The sequence below is a fragment of the Podarcis cretensis genome, assembly GCF_951804945.1.
Source record: "Podarcis cretensis genome assembly, chromosome: 12".
Lineage (NCBI taxonomy): Eukaryota > Metazoa > Chordata > Lepidosauria > Squamata > Lacertidae > Podarcis > Podarcis cretensis.
Genome location: NC_137181.1, coordinates 13,076,778 through 13,085,927, shown reverse-complemented (window position 1 = coordinate 13,085,927; position 9,150 = coordinate 13,076,778). Strand labels below are relative to the sequence as shown.

Here is a 9,150-nt window from a genome sequence, read left to right as displayed (position 1 = left end):
AGTCATTGCTTAGAAGTGCTCAGCGACAATCATTTGTCTTCCAGAGTGCTTGGCAATCTGCTTCGCTTGTGTGGCGTTGATACATTTTCCTGTTAATCATTTGTTAATTTCTCACTTTTCAATGCATTTCCCTGTCACTTTCCTAACCGCAAGAAGGCAGTTCTTTTTTAGAAGTAGATTTGTTGGGCTTGTGCAACAGAGCACTTTAATCCAGGTCAGAGGTACTGGAAATATCAGTGGAGGGGTGCCAAATTGATTGATTGATTAATTAATTAATTAATTACACAAACCTATATTTCCCAGCAGCCCTTGAGTCCCTCCTGCAAGATACTGACAGTCTAGATGTGGTCCTTAGTTTCTGTTTCATGATCTCTCCGTTTATGAGACTGAGGAACAGCTAAGGGAGCTGGGCATGTTTAGCCTAGAGAAGAAGAGGTTAAGGGGTGATATGATAGCCATGTTCAAATATATAAAAGGATATCACATAGAGGAGGGAGAAAGGTTGTTTTCTGCTGCTCCAGAGAAGCGGACACGGAGCAATGGATCCAAACTACAAGAAAGAAGATTCCACCTAAACATTAGGAAGAACTTCTTGACAGTAAGAGCTGTTTGACAGTGGAATTTGCTGCCAAGGAGTGTGGTGGAGTCTCCTTCTTTGGAGGTCTTTAAGCAGAGGCTTGACAACCATATGTCAGGAGTGCTCTGATGGTGTTTCCTGCTTGGCAGGGGGTTGGACTCGATGGCCCTTGTGGTCTCTTCCAACTCTATGATTCTATGATTCTATGAAGATGGACCAAATAGTTTGTTGCTGTAAGTGAAACAGTATGACCCCACAGCAAGCCTAGAGCTTCCTTGTAGCGGTCCATGTCCCTCTAAGCAAAAAAAATAAAGAGGAAAACCATTTTCTTTATTTAGAACATGCCAGTTTACTGTATTACCATTTATTATTTAGCGTTTAGGTGTCAGTGCCATTGCATTAAGTGAACAAATTGCAAAGGAGACTAACAAAGCAGCAATGAAGGCTGTCAGAAAATCAAATGGACCCATTACATTTACTCCTGGGGTAGGGGAAAAAAATACCAGGCACCTGACAAATTTCATTTTGTACATTATAGCTCTGTTGAAATTAAATGCAAGCCAAGAATCCTATTTGCTGGTATGTCACCTGTAAAACAATTGGTGCATGTCTGAGCAACACTTATCAGAAGCAGAAATTCAGAGATCTTGATGACAAGGAGAGGGGAACAAATGAAATGCATATAAAAAAATGAAGCCGAATATTCTTCATGTATTCAGTGCATTTAAAATATGTTGTTTACTCAATCGGCAGGGGACTGGGGTCCCTTCAAACTCATAGGATTCCATGAAATTAATATTTTGTAAATCGCAAGACAGCAGACAAAGCAGTACAGGAAACACCACAAATGCAAAATATTTCCCACAGCTTGGTCCCCAAATCCTTTTTTTAAAAAAAAATAAAAAAAATCTTCCTCATGAGCCGAACTGGAACAAACTCCACTATTAAGTTCCGCTGGTTTTTTCAGATGTGAGCACAGTGGAAAGCCATTTGTTACAAGTCTCACACCCCTGCTCCATCCAAGCAAACAAACGTCCTCTTAATATTGCATGAAATCAACTTATATAAAAGTTTTACAGCTCTGGGTGAAGGGAGATGAAAGAGACTTTCTCAGTTGTCAGAAGATGAAAGCTAGAGATGGAGTGTCATGGGGACTTCCTGTCCAATTGCTTATCCTTCTGTTCTTCAGACATTACTAACTGGGCATCGCTGGGGGCACCTGCTGAGGGTGATGAGTCACAGAACAAGCCAAGAGCTGAAACAAGTAATAATCAGGAAATATAATCATTACACAAGCAAAGTTCCAGGTTGAAGAGGCAGCCTTTTTGCCCTTCTTGTTGAAATGGACCAATAACTAGCCTGGGTGAGCAGATGGCCAGCCCAGTACCTGGAACCCATCCCCTGCTCTAGCCCTGCCTTTCACAACCTGTGGGTCCCCAGATGTTGTTGAACTACAACTCCCATCATCCCTGAGCTCTGGCCTTGCTAGCTAGGGGTGATGGGAGTTGTAGTTCAACAACATCTGGGGACCCACAGGTTGAGAAAGGCTGCTCTAACCCAACCTTCCTCCACCTGATGTCCTCTAGGTTTTATCAACCTCAGTTCCTATCAGTTCCAGCTGGTGTGGCCAATATTCTGGGATTGTGGGTGTTGCAATCCAACAACATGTGATTGCACTGGGCTTGGGGAGGTTGCTCTTATATGGTGGCTCACAATTCGGGGCACCTGCACAAAGAGCTTGGGGTTCTTGAAAAGCTGGTGAGATGGGAGCCAGCTTTAAGGAAATGGTAAGTATACCTCACCAGTTACTGGGCCTCACTGTCCTGATTGGTAGACTATGTACCTAACACAGAACATCACAACTGCTTTTCTAAAGATAGGGCCAGCCCTAACATTAGGCAGAGTGAAGTGAAAGGCGGGATATCAAGTCCAAGTCCAAAACTCTTACCTTTACCTTTAAGCTAGACTGTTATCCTTGGGTGCAATGGAGGAAGCTGTCTTGTCACTAATTTTGAAGACTCGGCGGTCAGTCTGGTCAGCTTCTGGATGTGGAAGAGCTGGAAATCTTTTCCATCTCAAAGTTGGTGTTGATAAAAGGAAGGATCAGAAGCTCTTCCTAGAGTGAAATGTAAAGCGAGATGAAATTCACTATTGCTCAAGGACAGTAATAAAACGCAGCAGGAAGGAGGGTTTCAGAAATGCTCTCATGCTTAAATCTTCACAGAGAAAGTCCACCAGAGCTGAGTAACCAAATACAGGGAAGTTTTCCACGGCTGAAACCCACACAACACTGTCTGTCCTGGGAAATACAGCATTCCAGTGTTTTGTGCTTTAACCACAGTGAACAAACAGAGGCTCTGCTTTCAAGTTGAAGGTTTCTTTTTTAACTGTTTTTAATTGCAAAGAGAAGTTTATAGTCTGGTAATATATAGCCCCGTAAATCATCATTAAAATGCTTTGAGTCATGAAACAATAATAGGAACAAAAATCAATGTGTGTATATCAAAAGCAAGAGATTTATACACGACCTGGGATGATAGGACAAGAAAGCCAATGTTTACCATCTTTAAGAATAGCTGTGTCATTTGGAGGGCCTTGTTTGGGGGAAAAAGCATGACTAATAGAATCAATACAGACGATATTTAGAAATTCCTGGGTGGGATTTGTGTTCTTAGACTTCAGGTGAATTTGCAAGATAAGAATGAGACTTTCAGTAAATATAAATCCACTGCCCAGAATTCTAACTTTTTCAGCTGTTTTAAGAATACACAGTTATGTTGATGTTTCCATGGTTGGTGCCAGAGACCAGACACATCCAGCAGATTCTGCTTCAGTCTTGGTTTCTGCCTTGTTGGAGGGGCTCTTGTAGGCATCTTGTCCAATCCCTTGCTTGATGCAATGAATCCTGAGCCACAGCTGGCTCTGCCATGAACCAAAATGAGGGAACTGCTTCAGGCAGCTTTCAACTATTTTTTCAACAATTTCTGGTTGCCATGACACAAGCAATTTCCTGGGCTACTTTGCCCATAATGCCTTGCTTTGAAGGACACCTAGGCCTTCCTCAGAGCAAGACAGATGGGAAAGGGTGTCAGCATGGCCAGTGTTGACACCACATTAGCAATTGACAAGTAAGTGGAGGGGGGAGCAAATAGGGCAGCTGAGCAGTGGGGGCTGCCTCAGGAGGTGCAATGTATTTGTTGTTGTTGTTTAGTCGTTAGTTGTGTCCAACTCTTCATGACCCCATGGACCAGAACACGCCAGGCACTCCTGTCTTCCACTGCCTCCTGCAGTTTGGTCAGACTCATGCTAGTAGCTTTGAGAACGCTGCTCAACCGTCTCGTCCTCTGTCGTCCCCTTCTCCTTGTGCCCTCCATCTTTCCCAACATCAGGGTCTTTTCCAGGGAGTCTTCTCTTCTCATGAAGTGGCAAAAGTACTGGAGCCCCAGCTTCAGGATCTGTCCTTCCAGTGAGCACTCAGGGCTGATTTCCTTCAGAATGGATAGGTTTGAACTTCTTGCAGTCCATGGGACTCTCAAGAGTCTTACACTGGCCTTATAGAGCATCTCCTCTGCCTGAAGAGGAAGGGCTGTGTTGAGTATATGCAAGATGTATAAAGCTGCTCCATCAGGTTTTATGTATGCCCCATGCCCTTTGACTGAGGAAGACCACAGATCTCTCTGCCTCCTGAGGCACCCCAAAACCTTGGAGCTTCCTTTTACAAATATCTAATTTTATGGGAATGGCCTTTGTCCAATGCAGACCCTCCAAGTGTCCCATTTTTCTAGGGACAGTCCCAGATTTACAAAAGCCATCCTGGTTTTTAATTTGATCCTGGAATGTCCTGTTTTTCCTTAGGACATCCCTATTTTCATTGAAGAAATGTATGGAGTTATGAGACCCCCAAGACAAGGAGATAACTAAATTATAACCTTTAGAAGACATCTGAAGACAGCCCTGTAGAGGGAAGTTTTTTAATGTTACGTATTTTATTCTGTGTTTATATATGTTGGAAGCCACTGGGAAACCCAGTCAAAGGGGTGGGGTATAAATATTAGTATTAGTATTACGGATTAGGACGTCCCTATTTTCACTGGAGAAATGTTGGAAGGGTATGTTTCTCCAATGTACAGAATTTTCACTTCTCTGTCTCATTAGGCCTTCAAATCTTTCCTTTTCTTTTGGCAATAAATAATATATAGGCCAGTATCTGATGAGATGGATGAAGCTGTCTGTTTTATATATATATTTATATATTTTTCTTGCGTATGTGCCTAGCATCGCAATCATTCCTGTGTGTTGAGAGAGCTGAGTGACACTTTTTAGCAGCTCACTATTTATAGGGTTGTGGAAAGGATGTCTATTCCAGAGGCTTTTACCTTAACCTAAACCAGGAAGGCACTTATAAAATTGAATTGGCTGCTTAGAGAGCTCATATTATATTGTAAATTACAATCTATAGTTCTGTCTACTGCCGGATCATCAGGAGATCACAAAACTGTGCTGATTCTTGTTTTCTGATTAAATTTAGGCTACTATCCTTCTGTGCCAGATTTCTTAAAAAAGAAAAGAAATAGGCAGAAGCAGAGAGGTAAATATATTATGAGGAAATATATTTTTATAGGAATAATATTTCAAAACAAATTCTATGCATAACGCTAGAAACAGATATCGAATTCAGCCTGCTATAATTTGGGACTAAGTGTTATGGAGATAATGCAAATTTATTTTTGGTTTAAAGAGAAGGATATTTGGTCTGGCATCCTTCCTAGGAAAGTTGACCGTGCCGCTCAAATGTCATTTGTCAGGAACCTGCGGTCACCTTGTTTGTCAATACTCTTGCAATGTTCCTGATCTTAAAGACATAAACTGTTCTATTGCTGGATTTGACTGCAGATACTTGCCTCCAGAGATCATTACAATGATTTCTAAACAAGCACTGAAATGCTAAGTACCTCAAATTACCCAACATTTCCTACAGAATGTGTGATTCTTAGGAAATACATCTTACTTGTATTGGAAGTACAAGAGCTGAGATCATTCAGTTAGTAACCTAAGAATTAATTCTGTTAACAGTCAACCAACCAAGAGGGGTGGGGGGTGGATGTGCTGCCTAGCAACCGGTCAGAATGGCATGATCCTTGCTGAGGTAAACTGAGTTCTGATTGGCTAGTTAGTGTTGAGGGAGTTTTCATCTGAATGTTAGTTGTATGGACTGACATACATGTATCAACTAGGCCTGAATTACTAAGGACAAACACTCCTCTGTTTATTTCTCCTCATATGATGTACCATACTTTTATTCTTCCATTTAGCCAGTAAAGTATTATGCATTTCTCTTCTCTCTGTATTCCATCTGTGTTATTGAAGGAACTTTGCTAACAAGTGGGGTTTATGTCTCTCTCACTGTACTTCCCTCATTTCGTAACATCCTTCCCCTCCATTTAGGACAAATGCTTGAGATCTTTGTCCCATTTCTGTAAGTCACACATGCTATATACTGGCCTCAAAGCAATGGCTGTGAGGAAGAGAACTGAGATAATCACTGAACAATATTAGCTTTGAAGTACAGTATGGTGACGTGGGTGGCGCTGTGGGTAAAACCTCAGCGCCTAGGACTTGCCAATCGCATGGTCGGCGGTTCGAATCCCCGCGGCGGGGTGCGCTCCCGTCGTTCGGTCCCAGAGCCTGCCAACCTAGCAGTTCGAAAGCACCCCTAACTGCAAGTAGATAAATAGGGACCGCTTACCAGTGGGAAGGTAAACGGCGTTCCGTGTGCTGCGCTGGCTCGCCAGATGCAACTTGTCATGCTGGCCACGTGACCCGGAAGTGTCTGTGGACAGCGCTGGCTCCCGGCCTATAGGGTGAGATGAGTGCACAACCCTAGAATCTGGCAAGACTGGCCCGAACGGGCAGGGGTACCTTTACCTTTACCTTTTACAGTATGGTGAGGGGTCCTTGTGTGATACATCATATCTTCCTTTTCAAGCGACTCCCGCCCTCAGTTTTGTCCCTGTGTTCCTTTTTTCCTTCCCAAAAGCAGAAGAAAAGAGGCATGCCCCAAGGCACTATAATGTTTTTGCACAATAACAGCTCGTTCACATTTGCTGAGCAGAATCCATATATCTCCCCTTAATGGAGAATATTGCACTCCAAGCACTCTTTGGTATAAAAGGCAGTACTTCCCCCAGACAACACATACTTGGCCGATGAGATTGTTGGCTGGAATTGCTGTGCGAGAATCACAGGCATGTATTGGACGTTATCTGTGATGTCATGGTACAGATAATGAGCGGTGCAACTTCCTCCCTCAAACATGCGAAACCTAGCCAGCTATTGGCTATGTACACCCCTGCTGTTCCAACCCTTAACACTATAGTGATCAAAGCTGCTTTGAAGCAGAAAACAAAACCCAACGGGGCTTTGTGAGTGCAGTCCTATGCATGTTGATATGGGGGAGGGATAAGCCCTGTTGGACACAGTGCATCTTCCTCCTGAGAAAAAATGCATGGAATTCAGTTGCAAATGGATCTGTTTGTCCATCCAGCCCGGTACTGTCTACTTTGACTGGCAGTGGCTCTCCAGAGATTCAGGAAGGACTGTGTCACTCACCTTACCTCTGTCTCCCTGAGTCTTTGCAGCATACCAGGCAGGAGAGAGCGAAGGGGAGGGTTACTGTGGTGGTGAGGCTGGTGCAGTGTGAATGCGTGGGCAGAGCCAATCAAGCACTCAGTCAAACAGAGCTCTAGTGTCATGCCATCCACTGCTGACAGGAACATAAGGAGAGCTGCTGGATCAGGTTAATGGCCTGTCTAGTGCCACATCCTGTTCTAACAGTGGCCAACCAGGTGCCTCTAGGAAATCTGCAAGCAGGATTCGAGCACAAATGCACTTTCCCTTCCTGTAGTTACCAGTAACTGTTATTCGGAGGCCTAAAGCTGTCTAAAGCTGTAGAGCTAGAAAAATGCAACCTGTGCGGCTGATAGAAGTAGTACGACTCATGCAACACGTTGGCGACTAATATAAACACAATAATTATACATTCTTTATCAATCTTCTGAGAAAAATACAAAACCTTATGCAAAGCCACAGAGACTTGCAAACTACCCAACCTAAGATGAACTTATATGAATGTCTTATTTCAATGGATTTTTCAAGTGCTTAACTCTGTCTTTTGTTTTCTTTATCTTTTTAGGTAAGTTCATGAAGACTACCAGGGCGAAACAGGTGCAAAACAGGTACAACTTCATTAACATCCATCTACAACTTCACTAGCATCTCACGGTATTGTGAACAACACCGAACTTACCTTTTGTCGGTATCTTCATGAACTCACCTAAAAAGCACTTGAAAAATCTATTGAAATCAGACATTATAAGTTCATCTTAGGTTGGGTAGTTCGCAAGTCTAATCATTTCGCAAGTGTAATCATTTTGGTAATTATTGTGTGTATATTAGTCACCTACAGCTGTAGAGGCAGAGCCTAGCCATCATGGCTAGTAACCATCAATATCCCTCTCCATGAATTTGCCAAATCCCCTTTTTAAAGGTTGTTGGCCATCACTGGCTCCTATGAGAGTAAGATCCACAGCTGAACTATGCTCTGTGTGGAAAAGAGCTTTCTTTTATCTATCCCGATACTTCCAACATTCAGCTTCCTTGACTGTCCATGAGTTCTAGCATCATGAGATCGGGGGAAAGATTATCTCTACCCACATCCTCCATGCCATGCATAATTCTATAAACTTCTTTCATGTCCCCTCTTGCTTGTCTTTTCTCCAAACTCCAAAGTCCCCTTTCTTCATAAGGGACTCACTCCGTCCCCTTGATCATTTTGGTTGCCATCTGAACCTTTTCCAACTCTACCATATCCTTTTTAAGGTGAGGCAATAGGGTTACTTATGCCTGAGTCTCCTGAGAGCCTCTGCCAGTCAGTGCTGGATACGGACAAATAGTCGGCTTCCTGTGACCTCTACACAGACTTGACCTCCCTTGAGAACCTAGACTTTGGTTTTTACTCATGCCTGAAAGAGAAAAGAACACAGTGCTGTGCCTTTAATCATGAACTTCCTGATCTTTCACCTGTTTGTATGGTGAGGTAACACTAGAATTCACTGGGTGTAACACTTGTTTTGCTTGAACTTATCTACAGTAAAGAGTCTGGCAATGATCTACTACTTGGAAGCCTGTTTATTGTTGGAGATTATCCAACACTTTATTTTTATATTTTATACTTTTTGAAGAGGAGGAGGAGGAAGAGGAAGAAGAAACCAACCACCTCATCTAGATGGGCTGCAAATGGAGCTGAAGATTCAATTCTACTTTTTGCCTTGAATTGCAATGGTTGCTTTCCCAGCAAAGACAGAGGCCAGCTTCAGATGCTGCACATAGTCACCATTTCATGCAAGCACTGAATTGCTCTGCCATAATAGGTTCAATGTGAACCACCAGAGCACTGATGTGCTCCGTTCTATCCTGTTGTTACAATGGATCTCTTGTCCCCCTCACAGCTTCTCCTACCCTGATTCTCCCTTTGGAACAAGCAGGGCCCAACAGCAGCCAGCCCTACCATTAGG

At 43.1% G+C, this 9,150-nt stretch overlaps 1 long non-coding RNA gene across 1 annotated transcript; it reads right to left on the bottom strand.

Annotated features, from left to right (window-relative positions):
• Positions 1–925: 925 nt before the first annotated feature.
• LOC307199316 lies at positions 926–5,694 on the bottom strand. Its single transcript, XR_013831861.1, has 3 exons — positions 5,586–5,694; positions 2,526–2,693; positions 926–1,832 (listed from the first exon to the last, which is right to left on the bottom strand). It is a non-coding gene; the product is annotated as an uncharacterized lncRNA (long non-coding RNA).
• Positions 5,695–9,150: the final 3,456 nt, after the last annotated feature.